The 19270-nt window shown below is 42.5% G+C and overlaps 1 protein-coding gene across 30 annotated transcripts in view; it reads left to right on the top strand.

Annotated features, from left to right (window-relative positions):
* The window catches only part of KCNMA1 (potassium calcium-activated channel subfamily M alpha 1), a 775685-nt gene that overhangs the window by 389663 nt on the left and 366752 nt on the right, over positions 1-19270 (top strand). The window lies entirely within an intron of this gene.

Below are 19270 nucleotides of genomic sequence, written 5' to 3'. Positions count from 1 at the left end.
AACTTGGCAACTCTGGTGACAATGGCCTTGAGCTTGTTGCCCTTATTGTCCACTGTGTGAGTGTTTTGAACTTTAAACTCTATCCCTGGCATGGTTGGCTACTAGACTTTGATACTAGGAAACCTGTTTGGTGTGCCTGTTGGCTCAGACTCTGGTGTGCCTGAATTCTGAGCTTAGTGCTCCTTTCCTGTGGCTTGGGATGGTGGTAATTTCATGCACAGCTAAACTCAGAATTTCTCAGAGCCATCTGGTCGCCAGCCAAGGATTTTGTGCATTTGGGTGGAGAGGCCAAAATGTCAGTCAGGGAAAGTAAAGAAAATATCTCCTTTAATAACCTGTCTCTGGGAATCAGCCAAGTCTAAGCCTATCAGAGGTCCTTCAGCCCACCCCACATGCGAGGCTGGGCTGCCCTCACCCATCTCAGATGGAGAGTCCTTTAAATGCTGTCAGGAGACAAGATTCCACATGCTCCCTCCATCAGCTCTTCCAAGCCAAGAAAGAGAAGAGCTTGTTTAAGTTTGGAAGACTCCCACTGGCATGTCATTGAAGGTAAGCCCCCTTTTAAATATTTACTCTTAATGATTCTGGACCCTATTTGTATTGAACTGAAGATCCTCTAAAGCCCTTGGTCTTATTCCTCCAATCTCTCTCCAGGGGTGTTCTCACATGTCGAGGGGTGCAGACCCTGCCAACTTCCATGCTGAGACTCAGGAAAGAGGTTTGGGCTTGAAGCTTGTGTGTCCCAGAGAAAGAAAACCCTAATGTGGAGGTGAGTGTGTTGATGGGTTAGAAGTCCAGATGCCTCAGCCAGCGCCTTCCTTCCCTTTTCATTTTTTTTATTTTTTTAACCTTTTGTCCCTCTGTATTTCTCAGAAATAAAATGATCTTTAGATGGATTTGGATTGTGTCTTTTTTTACAGTCTACTATGAGGCAGTCTTTTGTTCTGTAGATCCTGGTGTTCTCTGTTTCCATGTGAGAAGATGAAAAGGAATGAAATTCCCCAATGCATACCCTCTTCCCCTCATGTCCTACACCATCTCAATGTCCTTTGGCTTTAATTGTGATCCTTCTAGGCCTCGGGGAAGACGGCACTGGGAGTCCTCTCTGATTCCGGTTTCTTTCATGAACTTGCAAATAGTATATCCCAAGGATGGAACTTCAGTCCTGTCCTCACCTTTTCCTGACAAAAATGCCCATAAGACTAGAAACAAGGCTATTCCCATTCTTCCTGAGGACTGTCGTAGCCTCATCCCAGCTTTAGCCTTTCTTCTCTGTTGCTAAACTGTGTGATTTGGCGTAGCAAGGCTTTGTTTATAAGAAGACCTTCTGGTCATTTATGTAGAAACTTTTCATTTTCATGACTTCATTTTGTTCTGAGAGCATATCCGAAGATTCTGTCCAGTGGCAGGCCCAATCAGTGGATTCAGCACAAGGGAGTTTTCCGTCTTCCTTGGGAAAGATGGCAAGCAAGCTCAGTTTTAGTTTGGGAGAGAATTAGTGTAGAATCTCTAAAGCCATCTCTATGGTAAGTCCGTAGATTTCCAGGAATAAAACACAGTGAAACCTATTAAAAAATTATCATCGAGCTTAGTGAATGAGAAAAAAATGAAGTTCTATCCACATATAAGATGCAAATGGAAAGAAAGTGAGAAAGTAGAATATACATTCTTAAAATCCGTGTCTTTCATTCAAAACTGTTACCAGTTTTACACATTCGTGGTTTGGCTGGCCATCTGGGTATTTTGGAAAGACAGCTTTAAACTTCTCATGGAAGTTATACTAAATCATCGCCCTGGAGAAAAAGCACCCAGAATTCTCCAGATGAATTGTAGCTAGTATTTACACCCTTCAGATAAATTAATCAGGGGGCAGTCTATAGGCTTCCCCACAAGTGAATCTAAACCAACAGACATGCGTGAAATGGCTTGTCTCAGTGAATTTTAGCCAGAGCTGCCCCTCCCCTCCAGAATGCTGAGGACTCTCCTGTAGCACAAGTTTGAGATTCCAGGCTCTCTGCACCCAGCCTTTGAAAAGTGCGAGGAATGCCGATTAATGTATAAAACAGGCTCCCGAGGTCTGCTGGACCAGCTATGTCTCAAGGCAGGCCAGCTCCAGTTGTGCAAGTGGACAAGCAGGCTAGGGAGTTATTTTACTTCTGTCCATTAGCAATACAGCTCAGAGAAAGGTCATCATTGGTGGTTAATGATCTTTTTAACCTTTTAAAGCTCTTTTTACTATCCAGAGGTGATGGATAAGTCACTTCCAAAGACAGCTGCACACCTTTCATTTCTGGCCATTAGGCAAAGACAGATCCCAGCATAGGGCGTTTTCTTTGGGTCTGATCTTAATGATCCTAGGGTGACTGTGAGGGAAGACTCATTTGTGTAGCTGCAAGTGATTACTATCTAGCTAAGACGGATTGTCTTCAGAGCTCCTGGAATTGAAAACCAAAGATAATTACATTAGACCTTCTTAAAATTATGCTTTATCATCCCAGCAGTAGACTCTCTAAAAACACCTAAGCAGAGGAAGACGCCTCTGGACCAAGTCTTTGGTCAGACATCATGTCAGTGCCTTAACAAGCACAGACAAGCATTGAGCCCTCCACACACCATCTCCCCAAAGATCTCCAATTAGCCACACAAGGTGGATTGTGTACAAAAAGCTCCCTTTCTTTTGCATTCTTTTTAAAAGGACTCTTGCCCAATTTATCTCACACGTCACTTTAGCTCCTAATTCTGATGTCTCCCGACACCAACGCCAACCCTGTCCTCCCACATATTCTGATCCTTGTGAAGCAAAGATTTTTTAGAAATTGTACAACCAAGTCAAGAGTGCCTGCAGACGCCCTGTGGGTGCTAATGTCACCATTGCTGCTTCCATCCTTGTCTATTTCCTCCCTTTGACACAAGAACAGCAATTCTTATCTAACAGATAAGGAAAAAAAAACAAAGACCCACCAGTGTCAGCATGAGAGCGAGATTCATGGATTGCATAATGCAGCAGTCCCTGTTGCTTTCAGAATTTCAAGAGAAAGTTGGAAGAGACAGAGGCCCAGAGCTCTGGGTATTTGCATTTTCACCAGGGGCATTCTGGGAAAGGATGACTCACATGTGTGAAGCTATTTATTCCTTTGATTCATGTTTAAACGCTGCTACTTCTTATGCTACGGTTACGCGGATTATGAATATTTAATGCGGCATATACTGAAAATGAAGGTCAAGTCCTGCTCACTGGTGACTTCAGTGCAGGCTCTTGTCTCTGAAAGGGAAGCTACCTGCTGTTCGCAGAGTAAAGCTGAAAGGTTATATGTTGTTAAGTTTTTCCTTAATGACTGTATCTACTCCAAAATGGCTGGCACACAATGGGGGCACTTGCTGATTTTGCCAGTCTTTGCTCTTGGCTTCTGGTATCAGCACTGCTGTTTTGGGGATATGGACGTTAGGAAGGAGGAGGAAATGGCAGCACAAATTTTGTAGAGTATTTCACCCAAGGGCACAATTGCCAAGGCAACAGTTGGGTTACGATTAGAAAATGACCTCTCCCCAGTCTTTTAAAATGTTACCTTTGCATCCACTCCCCCATTTATTCATTTTGTATTCATTTATTAGTTTGTAACATCTTCAAATGTGATAATGCTGAATATTTTCCAGGCAGTAAAATTGCTTATGGTTAAGGAAAACTATCTTTAAGATTGCGATAGAAATTGACCAGATTGTTTTCATAGTCTCTGAAAATAAAACTGGCACCATTGATGTACTGGGGATGTCCAGAGCTTTAGCAGAACTGGTTAGTCGCCCAGTAGTTTCTCCCACCCCAGTCTTCACATAGCCTGGCCTCTCATCCCGTGGCCTAGAAATTCTCTTTCAAAAGGGAAGAGAGGGCAAGTCGTTGGAGGGAACTAACATTCACTGATTATGTACTGTCTGTGAGCTACAGAGCTAGGCACTTTACCAAAAATAGCACATGCAACCTCATTGAATTCCTCTAACAACTTCTTAGGATAGGTATTACTATTCCCACTTTACAGATGAGGAGGCTGAAGCTGCAGGCATAGCCCAAGCTACGTAGCTAGTAAGCAGTAGAGCCAGGATTAGATTCCAGCATGGCTCATTCTAAAGCCATCTCTCTTCTAAGTGTCAAGAAGTAAATTTCCAGATTGTGGAAGTAACTGATGGGGTTTAATGAGATGTTGCAAGAATAGGAAGTTGCATCACCTTATCTTGCCAATGCACTGGTCTTGTTTTGTTTTTTTTTTCTCCCTTTCTCCATTTCTTACCCTGAGAACCAAGTGTGCAGTTGTGGGTACGTAGGAGGCTCCTATCACAGGCCTTCCATGTAAGACACTGCCCTGGGTTAGGTGCTGTCTGATGTCTGTTTGGGCCTTGATTCAGTCCTTCCTAATAATGGCTTAATGAGACCAGCTTCTCTGTTATCTCAGTGGAGTGGCAGCATTTTGCAATGGGATAGGATCAAATGAACAAAAAACAAGGAGAGTTGATTGTTCCTCATTAGCTTCTACCACCTAGGGGTGTCTTTCCAAGTAGAAAGACTCTTTGGCCTTCCTATCCTTACCTAGTCTGTCCCTGTGATTTGGCATACTGAAATAGATATGAGAAATGCTGTTTCCCCATGAGATACATTCTTTTATCTCTTTTAGAGAGTTACAGAATTAGTTGATTTGTTATAGTTTTGCATTATGTTGCACAATATTTCTATGGCTAGAGAGTTGGTATTATCAAACTAATGGACTTCAGGAAAATTTGGCCCCAAAGAATGGAGCCACATAGGATAGAGGTCTTTGAAATGACATAAAGTATCTGGCTTCCTTCTCCAGCCTTGTTCAAACTGACTAGGCACAGGTGTAGACCCACTGCCTCTCCTGTGCTCAACCCCAAGACAGGCACCTGGGAGAGCTGTGAGGCCAGCACAGATCCCATCCCATTCATGACAGTGCATTTTAAACTGTAAAGGACTATGTATACCAGCTTTCACTATCCCCTTTAGTGCACCCCATCCTGCAGCGTGATGAGATGGGCAGCCTATGACATAGAAAAGGAAGCTCATCAGCATACTCTGTAACCAGTTCCTTTATGGAACACAGCCTTTCTAGGTAGTGTTCTGGAAAATTAGCTCCAGCTCTCTGCCTTTGTGCCCTTTTTGAGAAGTCACGGCATGCATTTAACCTTTGTTGAAGAAGTCAACACAAATCACTGTGTGTGCAAAGCACCTCCCTGTTTTTTTTTTTTTCCTTTTAAAATACTCCCCCCAATTTTCTCCATCCCTCACTGACATTTTTATTGCCAGGCTTTGGTTTGGAAAATTATGGGTAGGGAGAGTTCAAGGGCAGGATGTTCAGAACGGCACTGCACATCTGTGAAGGGAACACAACAGGAGAGCCAGCAGCTGTTGAAAGAATGGAATGTCAGATGGTGGAGGAGCCGAGCCCACTCAGGGATGGTGAAAGAGAAGACGCCTTCAGGGCAAAGAGGCTGTAAATAACTCCAATGGGAAGTCCTTGTCCCTCTTCAGAATGTACCTTTTAATAGCAACACTTGGTGCTCTGATATGAGAGTAACTCTAACTCAGTCTTCCTAGCTCATCTGACCTTCCATATTGCCATTTGTTCATGAATCGAGTGAAAGCCTGGTAGAGAAGACAGGTGGAGAGTATGCCAAGGAACAGAGTCAACTTCTATATATGTCATTGTCTCCATATAGGTAGATTTTGGGGACAGGATCTGTTCTTTGGTTGTCAAACAGATTGGTTTTATTTATGTCAAAGTTCAGAGCATTAGTCCCCTTCCTCCTTCTCCCTTCCACATTGGTGAGGAAATCTTGCCTTCCTTGCTTATTTCTCATTGCACAAGTGGTACCTAGACATCGTAGGCAATGGCATCTAGAAGCATTAAGGGAACTGCTTATCTTTGGCATTTCACTGGGCAAATCAGGGACTATGCTAGGAAAGGGTGGGAGGACTGAGCTGAACCTTTCAGGTCTGCCACAAAAGACAACTGTAGAATATAGTATTAGAGTCAAAGAGGCATTGGATCCCACCTGGTGCCACCGTTCTCTGGGCCTCAGCATCCTTTCCTGAGGAATGCGGGTGAGGGACCTCCTCAAGGTCATCTGACCAGCCAGGGGCAGAGCTGGAGCTGGAAGATAGAGCTCTTCTCTCCCAGTCCTTTTCTACTTGATCTCCTGGGTTCTTTCTACTAAATACAAAAATGAACAAAGACACGATAGCCTACTCATTGAATAGCAAAGTATATATTGTCTTTTTATGCCAGTTCTGGACTCCTAGGCCCTTATCATGGGGGAAACTTTAGGGCCAGGGAAAGAACAAAGATAATCCCAGGTAGAAAAGATCAAATCCAGCCAGGTGGCTGCGTGGGATTAGTTTATTTCATCCTCACTGGTAAGAGGCCTTGAATTCCTTGATTTTATGACCCTCCTACTAATCTCTCTCTCTTCCTCCTCACCGTCTCCCTCTCTTTTTTGTACTATTTCAGCATGGAGGTGGGGATGGGTAAGAATTAAGAGTTCAGCTCCACTGTGGAAGGGTAACACAGGGCTGAACACATTGAAGAGCTGAACACATTGTTTTGGCCTGTTTGGAATTTGTTATGCATAACTTTTGAGGACATTTTGCCCAATTGCTCATTTGTTTTCCCTGTGGAAACACTATCTGATAACTATGTCTATACATCCCTATCTACTTTGCCTTCCAAAATTAGGATGAATTATTTCTTCCCTTCTCGCCACTCTCCAGAACTTAAAAAGAATGCTTTGGACAATCTGGCACTCTCTCAGCCCTCTCTTATTCTTTTTAAAAGAATAATTGTTTCAGGGCAAATGAAGAAATGCATTCCCTTTCAGACCCACTAGCCCACTAGTTACTTCTGTCCTCTACAACAAGCCTGAGTTTATACCGCAAGAGGGCTGCATCTCCTCCCTGTCACATGGCACTGGGCCTTTCCCTATAGTCACAGGCTGACATGCATTCAGAGACTGCTGAGAGATCAGGGTAAGAGCCAGCTGGAGCGAAATGTTACAGCTCAGAACAGTTTAATCCAAACACAAGGGCAGTGCTTGTGCCTAACACAACTGTGGCAGGGGTGGGGTGTGGTGTGTGGAGTGGTGGCAGCTTTTACAGCTTTATCATGGGGTTCATGGGCTGGAGGAGATGTGAACTCTTCCTTGTCTTTTACCCCTTGTCTTTTGACCTGACAGCCTGACACATGTAGCTTTGGGGAGACCCTGGTTGGTGATGAGTCATTTGTGGCTTAAAAATAGAACTCTCAAAGCAACAATGCACTTGGGACTTTTTGATGCATATGTCTTTGTTCATAGAATTTGGGAGAAAAGAGAGAGAGGGAGAGAAAGAGTGTGTGTGTGTGTGTGTGTGTGTGTGTGTGTAGGAAACAATTATGTCCTGCCTAAAAATTAAGTGAAGAAGCAGCACATGGGGGAATTGGCCACTAGGCTCATCACAATAGCAGAGATGAGGCTGAGAGCTGTCTATGTACCTGTGGCCTTAAAGGTACCAATCAGATAATAGTTCTCCACTGAGTACAAACTGTGTATAAGGCATTTTGCTAGGTACTGGGGAATTTTGAGTACTTATGTATAATGCTAGATCTTTTCCATTAAGATATTTAAATTATATATATTTTTACAAGGGGCAGGAAGTCCAGCCGTATATACAGGAAAAATAAGATAACAAAACAAGATCAAGTAAGTCATCGCTAAGCAATATATCAATGACTAATATGAGCATTGCACACAATGAGTGCTGAAGGTTGAGGAGTTGAAAAGATAACTGGATGCTATAACACGTTTTGGCTCTAGGGGAGATTTTGAGTTGAATAGACAGAAAACTCAGTCTGCCCTCAACTCTAGGAGTCACAAGAGAAGACTCTCATTATGGCCTGTACTCGGGCTTTGTGATTTTCAGTATACGCTAAGTCAAGCAAAACCTTGCCTTGAAATCAGCCACTGAGATTAGGGATTGAGAATGCTTCAGGGACGTCATAAAATAATCAGAGAAGCAGACTCTATCCAGTGGCAATAATACCTGTTGTCCAATGATAGATGATTAAAACTTTTGGAAATTTTTATTTGGAAATTTCCAGAAGCGTCTGAATGGCATCCACTCCATCTTTTTGAAACTGAGGTCAGTGTGCAATGTGCTTTACAGGGGTCTTGTTACGAACTTGCCACATACAGGGCATCAAAGGGGCATGACGGGGAGGAGAGTCGGCAGTAAAATGAGCTTGTGCTGCTCGCAAGCAGGCCACAGCGTAGACATGGATGTTGGTCTGAAGACCAGCATTTGCCTCCAGCTCCATGCTGTGATTTCCATGGACTAGGTACGTTGGCCTTGTTGAGCCAATTCTTCCATAAGAATATTAAATATTATATTTTGTGGCTGCATTGGTATAAGAATGAATATAATCCAGGCTGGATTTATTATTGTTGTTATTATTACTATTATTTTTAGAGACACAGTCTCACTCTGTCACCCAGGCTGAAGTGTACTGACATGATCATAGCTCATTGTAACTTTGACCTCTTTGGCTCAAATGATCCTTCAGTCTCAGCCTCCTGAGTAGTTGGGATTACAGGAATGCACCACCATGGCTGGATAATTTTATTTTTTTCTTTGAGACAGGGTCTCACTGTGTTGCCCAGACTGGAGTGCAGTGGTGCAATCATGGCTCACAACAACCTCTGCCTCCAGGGCTCAAGTAATCTTCGTGCTTCAGCTTTCAGAGTAGCTGGGACTATAGGTGGGCACCATCATGCCCAGCTAATTAAAAAAAAATTATTGTAGAGATGGGGAGTCTCACTGTGTTGCCCAGACTGGTTTCAAGCTCCTGTGCTCAAGCAATCCTCCCACCTCAGCCTCCCAAAGTGTTGGCATTGCAGGCGTGAGCCACTGTGCCCAGCTGGATTCATTATTATTATTGGTCATTTATTATTATTATATTTATTTTCTTCTGATTTTAAAGAAGTCAAAATTTAGACTCTTTTGTGTCCCATAAGTACAGTGGCCTCAGGCACTGTGCCTGCACTGCCTGCTGGAGAAATTAACTTTATTTCTCCCTTTCTGACAGCTCCATCCTTCTGGAAATTTTCACAGATAAGAAAACATGCTCAGAGACAGATGCCTTATACTACACCCCTTCAATGTGGTCTAATTGTTTCAAATGAGAAAATTAAAATAAGCATTTTATTTTAAGCCCTGTCTGATAACTTGGCTTTGGGAAATAGGAACTTCAGCAACCCAGCATTCAAAACAATGGATATAACAAAATTTTTTTTTTTTTTTTTTTTTTTTGAGACAGTGTCTCACTCTGTCGCCCAGGCTGGAGTGCAGTGGCGCAATCTCGGCTCACTGCAAGCTCCGCCTCCCGGGTTCACGCCATTCTCCTGCTTCAGCCTCTCCGAGTAGCTGGGACTACAGGCGCCCGCCACCACACCCGGCTAATTTTTTTGTATTTTTAGTAGAGACGGGGTTTCACCGTGGTCTCGATCTCCTGACCTCGTGATCCACCCGCCTCGGCCTCCCGAAGTGCTGGGATTATAAGCGTGAGCCACCGCGCCCGGCCTGGATACAACAAAAATTTTAAGACAACTTAATAATCTTGCTTTTCTCCCGAGTTTTGGAAAAACATGTGCCTTTCCATTCTTTTATCTGACAGTGAGTCTTACTGGTTTAAGAGATCTGTTTGCTGAGAGTGCAACAGTACAAAATAACATTTTCTTCAACTAAAGTTTGCAAATTCAGCTGGACAGGGAAGGACAGACGTTGGAAATGAGTGAGGCGGATCTGGTGAGGACTGCGATGAGAGCTGATGGTTCCTATGCAGAAATGCAGGCTCTTGTGGCCAGATCTTCCTGTGTTTCAAAGAGGAGAGAGAATACTGGATTTTATGTTGGATCTCCAATTTTAAAATATTGGCCTCAGATCCAAAACTCTTAAAGTACTGGCAGGCCAAGCAAAACACCTCTGCAGGCCAGATTTGGGCCTCCTGTTTTCAGCCTCTATTCTAAACTGTCTCTCTTTCTGGTCGTGAATTGGCTGTGCTCCCTGAGTGCCAGGAAACATTCTTAACCCTTGCTCCTCCATCTCCCAAAAAGGACCCCTTCTCTCTCTAAGATGGGAAGCCTTTGGTCTCAGGGTGCCCCGGGTTGTTTGCCATCTAACACATTTTCAAACACTGCTTAGTTAAATTTCCATTTTTCTCGAGGCAAATACTATATGCCACACCAATAAATCATCTACAACTTACTGTAAGCCCCAGAGCTACATATCACTAACTCTACATCATCTCTGAAAATAACGTCTTTAGAACCTCATAAACATACACTCTGTTTGTTTAAGAACTGCAAGAGCTTTTAAAACATGGTTGCTAAGTCACAGGGCATATTTTCCAGGACATAAATGGAAGTGAACATATGCCCCTTAAATTGTCAGATTCTTTTTTTATAAGAAGAGAGGCCCAAATCTGTCTGTTCTGCCAGGATATTAACTTGACCAAAGAAGAGTTGATTATACTAAGTGTATAAGTGTTAGTAATTATTGGAAACTATCCTCTGACTTACTTAGCTAAATGGGCATGTTGTATGAAACTTGATTTAGTTTCTAGCATATGTGGGTATAAGGTACAGGTTGACATGGATAAATCTTGGCTTTAGTTTTCATGAACCCTAAAGTTCACAATTTGCTGAACATTGTATTTAATATTTACTGATGAAATTCTTATGGTATCGTCCCTTCCAAAACAAAATCGGAGGCATACCTAGACTTTTCCCCGGAGACATGGTCCCAAGTCTAGGCTACAGCTTCATCGCTGACCCTTTTTCATGGAAATTTGGCAGTTAGTGATAGGTAGCGTCTGAGCCTACAGCTCAGATATTTTCAAAGTAGGAAATAGATGGCCCCATTAATATCAACTGCCATTTCAGTAGAGCTGCCTCATCAGTCTCTTTTCCCCGTGGAAGATACTCACACCACCTTTTACCTGTCAGGACACTCTCAGGAAGAAACAGTAGGTAGGGCTCCAGGACCTCTGATGTTGGAATCTACTAGAAGGCAGTTGTCCTTAACAAGGATGCCTATCTCATGTTGCTCATCACCCCCATGCAGAGACCTGCCATCTTGTAATTTGAGAGCTGGCATTTCTGTACACCCCCTACCTTCACTCCATGCCAGAAAACGCAGAAAATGAACCCATGGCCCAGTTTGAGATACAATTGATCTTGAGGCCCTAGAGAGAACTGCAGGGACAGTGTGCAGAGAAGGTGAAAATAACGTGGATGCTATTAGATGACTCTACCTAGCATGTGCTTTTCCTCTAGCAGCAGGAGGAAGTGGCAGAAGAGTGCATTAAGGAGTTTGCCCTCTTCATAATAGCATGAATAGAAATAATAAGGCAAGGCCTTTAAAGAGCAGCATTAATAATTGAAAGGTGGTCCAGGCAGCCATGTGGTCTTCCAGTGCCTTTGAGTACAATCTGTTATCAGGTACGAGGTGAGGCTGAGGGGTAGACAAGGAGGGTGCATTTGGTGGCTGTGTGTCTGTGTGCACGCATGTGCTTGTGCTTGGAGAAAGCATGAATGAGTAAGATTTGGCAGCTACAGGAAGTAAAATTATAGAAGGCAATGTATGTATATTACCATGTAGACTGATGGTGGTTCTTTTGTGAGTCAAACACCCATTTGGGAATTGGATGAAAGCTGCAAAAATTTTGCCTGCCAGATACCCTAAAGTTGGTCCATGAAACCCAAACCGAGGATTTCTATTCTCTTAAGATGGATTCATCTGCTCATTCACTCCTGTTTCTTCTGCCATGAAGATCACGTGACTGACAGAGGGCTGTCTTCAAACCCGAAGGTTAAGCAGAGGTTGACTGGGAACTTTTCCCCGCATGACATACAAAACATGTCTAAGTGAAAGGCTCTGCTGTGTTTTCCCTTCTTGATCAAGTGTCCCTTAACCTGCAATGCATTCAAAATCTCAACAATGACAGGTGATGCTAAGGAAACTCACTCTGGGAGGGAGGCCCTAGGCTTCCTACCTCTTCCTCCAATACCAGACAACACTAAAAAGGGTAGGTAAGACAAGCCTAAGAGCTCTTTGATTTGCTTCTCCTATGTGTTGTGGGTTAGCACTTGTTTGTGGAGGACAAATTCCTCCTTAGGCAGTGATTCTAGGATGCAAACAATCTCCAGCCAAAATCATTCCACCAGAGACCCACTACTGTTGCATCAGGAACTAGGGACCACTGGGGACCCAAACAGATTCAAAAACTGCCACTTCTGTAAAAGGCTGTATTTCTCACCCTCCATTGGAGAGGAAGAGGTGAAGTGTAGAGAGTCGCCAGGGATCTCTATGGGCTCATCCAATCAGTCTTCAGACCAGTTTGACAGAAAACAGAAGAGGAGCTTTAGCACAAGAAGGCCTCATCTCATCTGAATTCCCAGCTTCCTTCAGATTTCTTCCTGACCTCACCTGCCTCCAAGCCAGCCGACTGTGACAGTTTAATTGGTGCAGGGAAGGCGAGGCAGTGGGGAGGCAGGCAGGGGTGCCTGGCATTCTGGAAGGAGACTCTCCTGAGATGAGTGAGGGGAACCGTAACAGACAGGCCTGAGAGCGCTGCCTTCGGGTAGAAGGTCACAGAGCTTTGCTTGAAAAGACTGCTGGCTGAAGAGGAAACATTGCCAACTCCCTCCTCTTTGAGCCCACTGGGCCAGAATTGTATATTCATATTTGTCATCTGTGCCCTTTCCACTCTGGGGCAAAGAGGTCTGCTGGGCAGCTCTGGCAGGGAATGAAAATGGGTGGGAATGTAGCTGGGCATGGTGGCTCACATGAGGTAAGAGGATCACTTGAGCCCAGAATTTCAAGACCAGCCTGGGCAATGTAGTAAGGCCCTGGAAAATTTTTTAAAAATTAGCTGGTCATGGTGGTATGTGCCTATAGTCTCAGCTACTCAAGAGACTGAGGTGGGAGGATGGCTTCAGCACAGGAGTTCAAGGCAGAAGTGAGCCCTGATTGCACCACTGTATTCCAGCCTGAGTGACAGAGTGAGACCCTGTCTTTAAAAAAACAATTTTGGAAAAAGAAAGTAGGGAGGAAGGAGCCTAGTGGTGAACACCAGGGTTTGGAATCAGACCAGACCTTCTTGGCTTACTTGGCTCTACTACTTTGTAGCTGTCTTGGGCAAGCCAGTTAACCTTTCCAGGCTATGAAGTCTTTCCTTTGTCACATGGAGTGAAAGTGGTGATGAGAGATGTCATGGTGGATAATACCTACCCGATAGTAGTGTGTGGAAACAATTAGACACTGCATGGAAAGGCTCTTAGTACAGTGCCCACCTTGAACATGACCAAAAAAAGTATTAGATATTATTGGTATTGTTCTTTTTGAGGTCTGTTTTGAAACTTTTAATCAGGTCTTGAGAGAGATGAGATATAAACACAGTGAAGTTAAGAAACAAAATAAGATGTATTGTAAGGCAGTAAAGAGATCGATTATCAGAATAATGGACGAGATCTGTGCTTCTGAAAACTGCAATCTCAACTCATTCATGGTTTGTGAAAGGAAAAACAAGCATTTAAAAAAGATGACATAGCTGGGCACGGTGGCTTGTACCTATAATCCCAGCTACTCAGGAAGCTGAGTCAAGAGTATTGCTTGAGGCCAAGAGTTTGAGATCAGCCTGGGAAACAGAGTGGGACCTTGTCTCTAAAAGTACATACATAAATAAATAAAACATGAGATTGATCAGCCCAAGATGGAAATATAGCTAGAGAAGTTCAATTTGATTTTATGAAACTTTTGTTTCCATTACATGTATAGATCTATGTACTGTATAAACGTATGTATACTATATAAACGTATGTATACTGTATAAACGTACTGATTTGTGATGTAAACTCTGTTTCTTACTGTGGAATTTGCTAAAAAGCGTTTGAGAAACACTAGCTTTTAGTGTGGAAGCCAGCATACTCGCTGGTTGCAGTAATCCAGGGAACTTTAAGGGAGGACGGCAGGCTAGTGTTGGGTCCCAAGGCATGAGTAGAATTTGGATGCTGCAGAAGAGGGGCATGGGGTGAGCAGTCCCCAAGACCATCCTCCCTCTGACATCAGCTGCAGGTTTGGCATGTTCCCCAAGTCACCTTCAGGGTTCGATAATGCATAGGACTACAGAGCTCACTGAAGGCTGTTATACTCACAGTTAAAATTTATTACAGGGAAAAGATACAGATTAAAATCAACCAAAGGACAAAGTACATAGGCCAGAGTCTGAGAAAGATCCAAATACGGTGCTTTCATTATCTCCTCCATGTGTAGTCATGGATCATGTTACCTCCCAGCATCAATGTGTGACTACATGCAAGGAATACTGTCAATCAAGAAAGCTCACCCGGGCCTCGGAGTCCAAAGTTTTTACTGGGACTGGATCATGTAAACTTGAATGACTGCCCTCATGGCCAGCCTCAGTCCCCTGCTCCCCTGGAGGTGGATGGATACCATGTGACCCAAAGCCTCCACCATAAATGACATTGTTAGACTTTCTGGCATGGTCAGCCCCTACCCAAAATAACACTGTTACTATCTGGCTAGCCCAAGACCCCAGGAAAAGACACTTTTATCAGGCATGACACTCCAAGGGCTTAGAGATTGCCTCCCAGAAGCTGAGGGCAAGACCAGGCCTCTCTTTGGGCAAAGTTAATGTCTTTACAAAAATAGTCAGTGAAGGGACTTTGTTGACTGGAGGAGAGGCCTCCCTTGAGGAAGGCCGGAAGTGGGTCCTTTGATCACTTGCATGAATAGCAGAGGAGAGGAAAATGCTACTCCATGAACTGGGTGCTTCCAGATTCTACTAACGTCAACAAAATCCCTGTTGAAAACGATGCGATTTATTCCTTCCCTTGGCTCCTCTGCATACCCGGGCTGAATAACCTGTTAGCCAGTAAGGGGAAAATGAGGCACAGGAAAGAAGAAAGGGGTCAGCCTGGATGTATGCTTTCCATGTGGGTGAGTGACCTTGGGCATAATGGACCTTTGGTTAGATCCCATTTGCTGCCACCTCCAGGTGACCAGGACTTTTCCTGTGCCTTGTTTCTTTGCAGACCTGATGAATGGTCCTCTGCATGCCCTTGACAACTTTAGTAAGGAGAATATCTGTCTCCCTGCTCCAATTTAACTTTCTTTCTGTAAAACTTGATGAGGTCAAAGCCAGAAAGCACTGAAACTTCAAGCTGGGGATCAAAAGCATGTCATCCAGCCATGCTGCCCCCTTGCAACCTGGCAAATGAGACAACCTCCAGCCAGGGATAGTTTATAATTGTGCAATCAAATTAACTTGGATTTCAGCCTAATGAAGTCCTTAATGCCCTGAATGAGGCCAAGCCCTAATATTTAGAGAAGCAGACTGGACCCCAGGAAAGAAAAAAACAGGCTTCAGTTAATGCCTGCTAGTACTAATTATGCTTGCAAAGTAAATCTTTTTCAAAATTCATCTTCTCGTAGGAGGCAACCTGTTAGCACCCAGTTCTGCTAAGGGGTTTTCCTGCTGTGGCTCATAAAGAGAACAGTGGAAAGAACATTTTATTGGAAATCTCTACTGAACTCTGCGTTCTGGGCCACATTTCTTAACTTCACAGGATCTTAGCTTTCTCAGTTGAACAGGAAGAAAATTCCTCCTCTCTTAGAAGTGTTTTATTATAGTTAAAAATCAATACTCTGAAGGTAGGTGGGCTTGGTTGCAAATCCCAACTCTGTCATTTGTTAGCTATGTGACCTTGAGTGAGAAATTAACCTCTCTGAGGCTTAGTTCCCTTAACTGTAAGTATGAATAATGATATTCTTGGTCGTTAGTATGGAGGACAGTGAATGAGATACTGTGCATCAAGCACTTAATACAGCACATAGGACATGCTGGCATTTATTAAATCTAATGATGATGATGGCATAAATATAAAATAATTTTCAGTATGGATTACGTGTCACTAATTTGGTATCAGTAGTCTTTATTTTCATTAAGCCAATGATTTAGCTCTTGTTTAGAAAATTGCTGATGATTCCGTAATTAACTCAATAAATATTTATTGAATGGCTATTATGTGCCTGACACTATTTTAAGCCCTAAGCACTTACATTCCAGTATCAGAAAGAGACAGACTGTAAACAAGTTGACAAGTAAATAAGATAATTTCAGTTGATGCCATGTGCTGGGAAGAAAATAAAACTGGTAATGGAAAAAGCGGGGTTTCTTAAATGTTTTGTGCTGAGGACTTCTTTGGCAGTCTGGTGAAGACTATGACCTCTTTCTCAGAAAAATATTATTTATAAAGGCATAATATAAAAAATTGGATTATAAGAAAACAGATTATATTAAAATCAGTTATCAGATTATAAAAAACAAATTATGATAAAGTCTGCTTGCTTCTTGATTAGGGCATTTTTATGAAGATCCAGCAATAATTCTAATATACCACCATCATTTTAAAGTAGGATTAATACAAGTAATACTTTGAGATACCTGTAACAATTGTAACCTTATATGTAAATATCTGAGATTTCTGTTGCTAAAAAAAGTTACAAGTATCATTAATACTATTCTAATTTATTGTAGAGCACCTGATTCTGTCACTGTTCGGGGCACCACTTGTAACCTGCCATGATCCCTGGTGGACTGAACAAAGGGGGCTAACTGGGGAATAAAAGTCAAAGACAAGAGAGTATATTTGGAAGAACGGGTTGGGGGCACCTTACCTTTAGTGGACAAGGGCCCTGAGCTGTTTCAGTCCTCTGAATTTATTAGGTAAAAGAGATAACGAGAAAGGGGCAGGTGGTTGTCGGCCAGCAGTTTGAGTCACAGCAGGCTTGCAAGACTGCATTCTTCAAACAATAGGCACTAGATTTCCCAGTAGATAACTTTAAGGAGCCCAGCACCATGGCCCTCAGCAAACCTCCTGGAGGCAGGTGCAGTCCTGAGTTTGCTCACGTTCTGCATTCATGATAAACAGTTTGCTGTTTGATCATATAGCCTCCAGTGGAATGCTGAGTTGGTCACGTCCCATGGGCCTTTGGCTCCCTACAATTTATTGCCTATATTCATAATTAAAGGAAATGCCAAATTTGAATTAGAGGTTAATAAAAATAAAGATGTAATTTTTTTGGTCCAAATCATGGACTCCTGAGTACTGCCCAAGGACCTCTTGGAAGTATATGGCCCCAAGTGAAGAATCTTTGGGATAGAGAATGACTTGTATTGGGCATTAGGCTATTACTTTAGAAAGAGTAATAATGTGATTTCCACTTTTAAACAGTCATTCTGGACATATAGATCAGTGGAATAGAATTGAGAGTCCAGAAATCAATCCAGTTTTTATAGTCAACTAATTCTTGAGAATAATACCAAGACCATTTAATGAGGAAAGAATAGTCTTTCTAATTAATGATGCTGTCCAGTGTGGGCAACATAGTGAGACTCTGTCTCTACGTGTTTTTTTTTAAACATTAGCCAGGTATCGTGGCACATGCTTGTGAACCCAGCTACTTGGGAGGCTGAGATGAGAGGATCACTTGAGCCTGGGAGGTGGAGGCTGCAGTGAGTTGTGATTGTGCCACTGCACTCCAGGGTCTCCAGAGTGAGACCCTGTCTCAAAAAAAAAATGGTGCTGGGATAACTAGATAGGCACATGCAAAAGAATAAAATTGGACTCTTCACATCGATTAACTCAAAATAGATCAAAGATCTACATGTGAGAGCAAAAACTTTTAAACTTTTAGGAGAGAATATGGGGTAGACCTTTGTGACATTGGATTTAGCCATGATTTCTTAAATATGATACCAAACACACAAGCAACAAAAGAAAAGTAGATAAATTGGACCTCATCAAAATTAAAAACATTTATGTTTCAATGAAAGGACATTACAAATAAAGTGAAATGACAGCCCAATTTAAAAATGGTCAAAGTTTATGAATACATCTCTCTCTAAAGAAGATATACAAATAGTCAAGAAGCACATGAAAAGATGTTCAACACCTTAGTCATCAGAGAAATGCAAATCAAAACCACAGTGAGATACCACTTTACACCTATTTGGATGGCTATACTTGAAAAGACAGATCATAACAAGTGTTGACAAGGATGTGGATAAATTGCAACCCTTGTGGCTGCTGGTGGGGACGATGTAGAATGGTGCTGTAACTTTGGAAAACAGCCTGGCAATTCCTGAAAAACTGAAAGACAGAGCTACCATGACATGTCCATTCCACTCCTAGGTATTTACCCAACAGAAATGAAAATACATGTCCACACAAAACTTGGCTTGAATGTTCATAACAGCGAAACAATCTAAATGCCCATCAACAGATGACTGGATTAACAAAATGTGATGTACCTATGCAGCAGAATATCATTTGGCTATAAAAAAGAATGGAGAACTGAAACATGCCACAACATATATGTACATTGAAAGCATTATGCTAAGTGGAAGAAACTAGTCACAAAACATCACACAGTATATGACTTCACTTGTGTAAAATGTCAAGAATAGGCAAATGTATAGAGTCAGGGAATAGATTACTGACTGCTTGCTTGTGGGGAGATTGGGGGTTGATAGCTGAAGGCTACAGGGCTTCTTTTTGAGGTGATGAAATTGTTCTAAAATTGATTGTCCCGTTGAATTTTAAACCTCAAATGGGTGAATTGTATGGTGTAGAAACTAGAACTCAATAAAGCCATTAACAAATAAAGTCATTCTGACTGTGATGTGGAGAATAGAGTTTAGGGAAAGATAAAAGCAAGGAAAATATTTGGGAGGCAGTTTTCTTGGGTCTCAACTGAGAGGATGCTGCCTTGGGAGAGGTTGGAGGCAGTTGGGGTGTGAGCACATGCTGGAGGCGTCACAGACAGAACAGCTGTTTAGTTAAAAATGGAGAGGAATCAAGAGTGACTCTCAGGTTGTTGACCTTAATAACAGGTATTTTCCTCCTAGAAAAGCTGAGCTTCAGTTACAATCTGCAAAAATGCTGGGAGGATTCGTGGCAAACCTGTTTACAAAGCCAAAGAGAGCATAAATTTGTCAAATAAGTTTCTTGGCCAAACTAATCTTATTCAATAGGACATTGTGACTTTCCCTTAAATGTAGCTACGTGATATTCTTCAGTCAGAGCTATTTTCTTTGCCTTCCTGTTGAAACTCAGAAATATGGTCAATATTGTTGCTCTTAAGATATGTATA

The sequence above is a fragment of the Hylobates moloch genome, unplaced genomic scaffold (assembly GCF_009828535.3).
Source record: "Hylobates moloch isolate HMO894 unplaced genomic scaffold, HMol_V3 SCAFFOLD_3, whole genome shotgun sequence".
Lineage (NCBI taxonomy): Eukaryota > Metazoa > Chordata > Mammalia > Primates > Hylobatidae > Hylobates > Hylobates moloch.
This window is presented reverse-complemented; position numbering and strand designations above follow the sequence as displayed.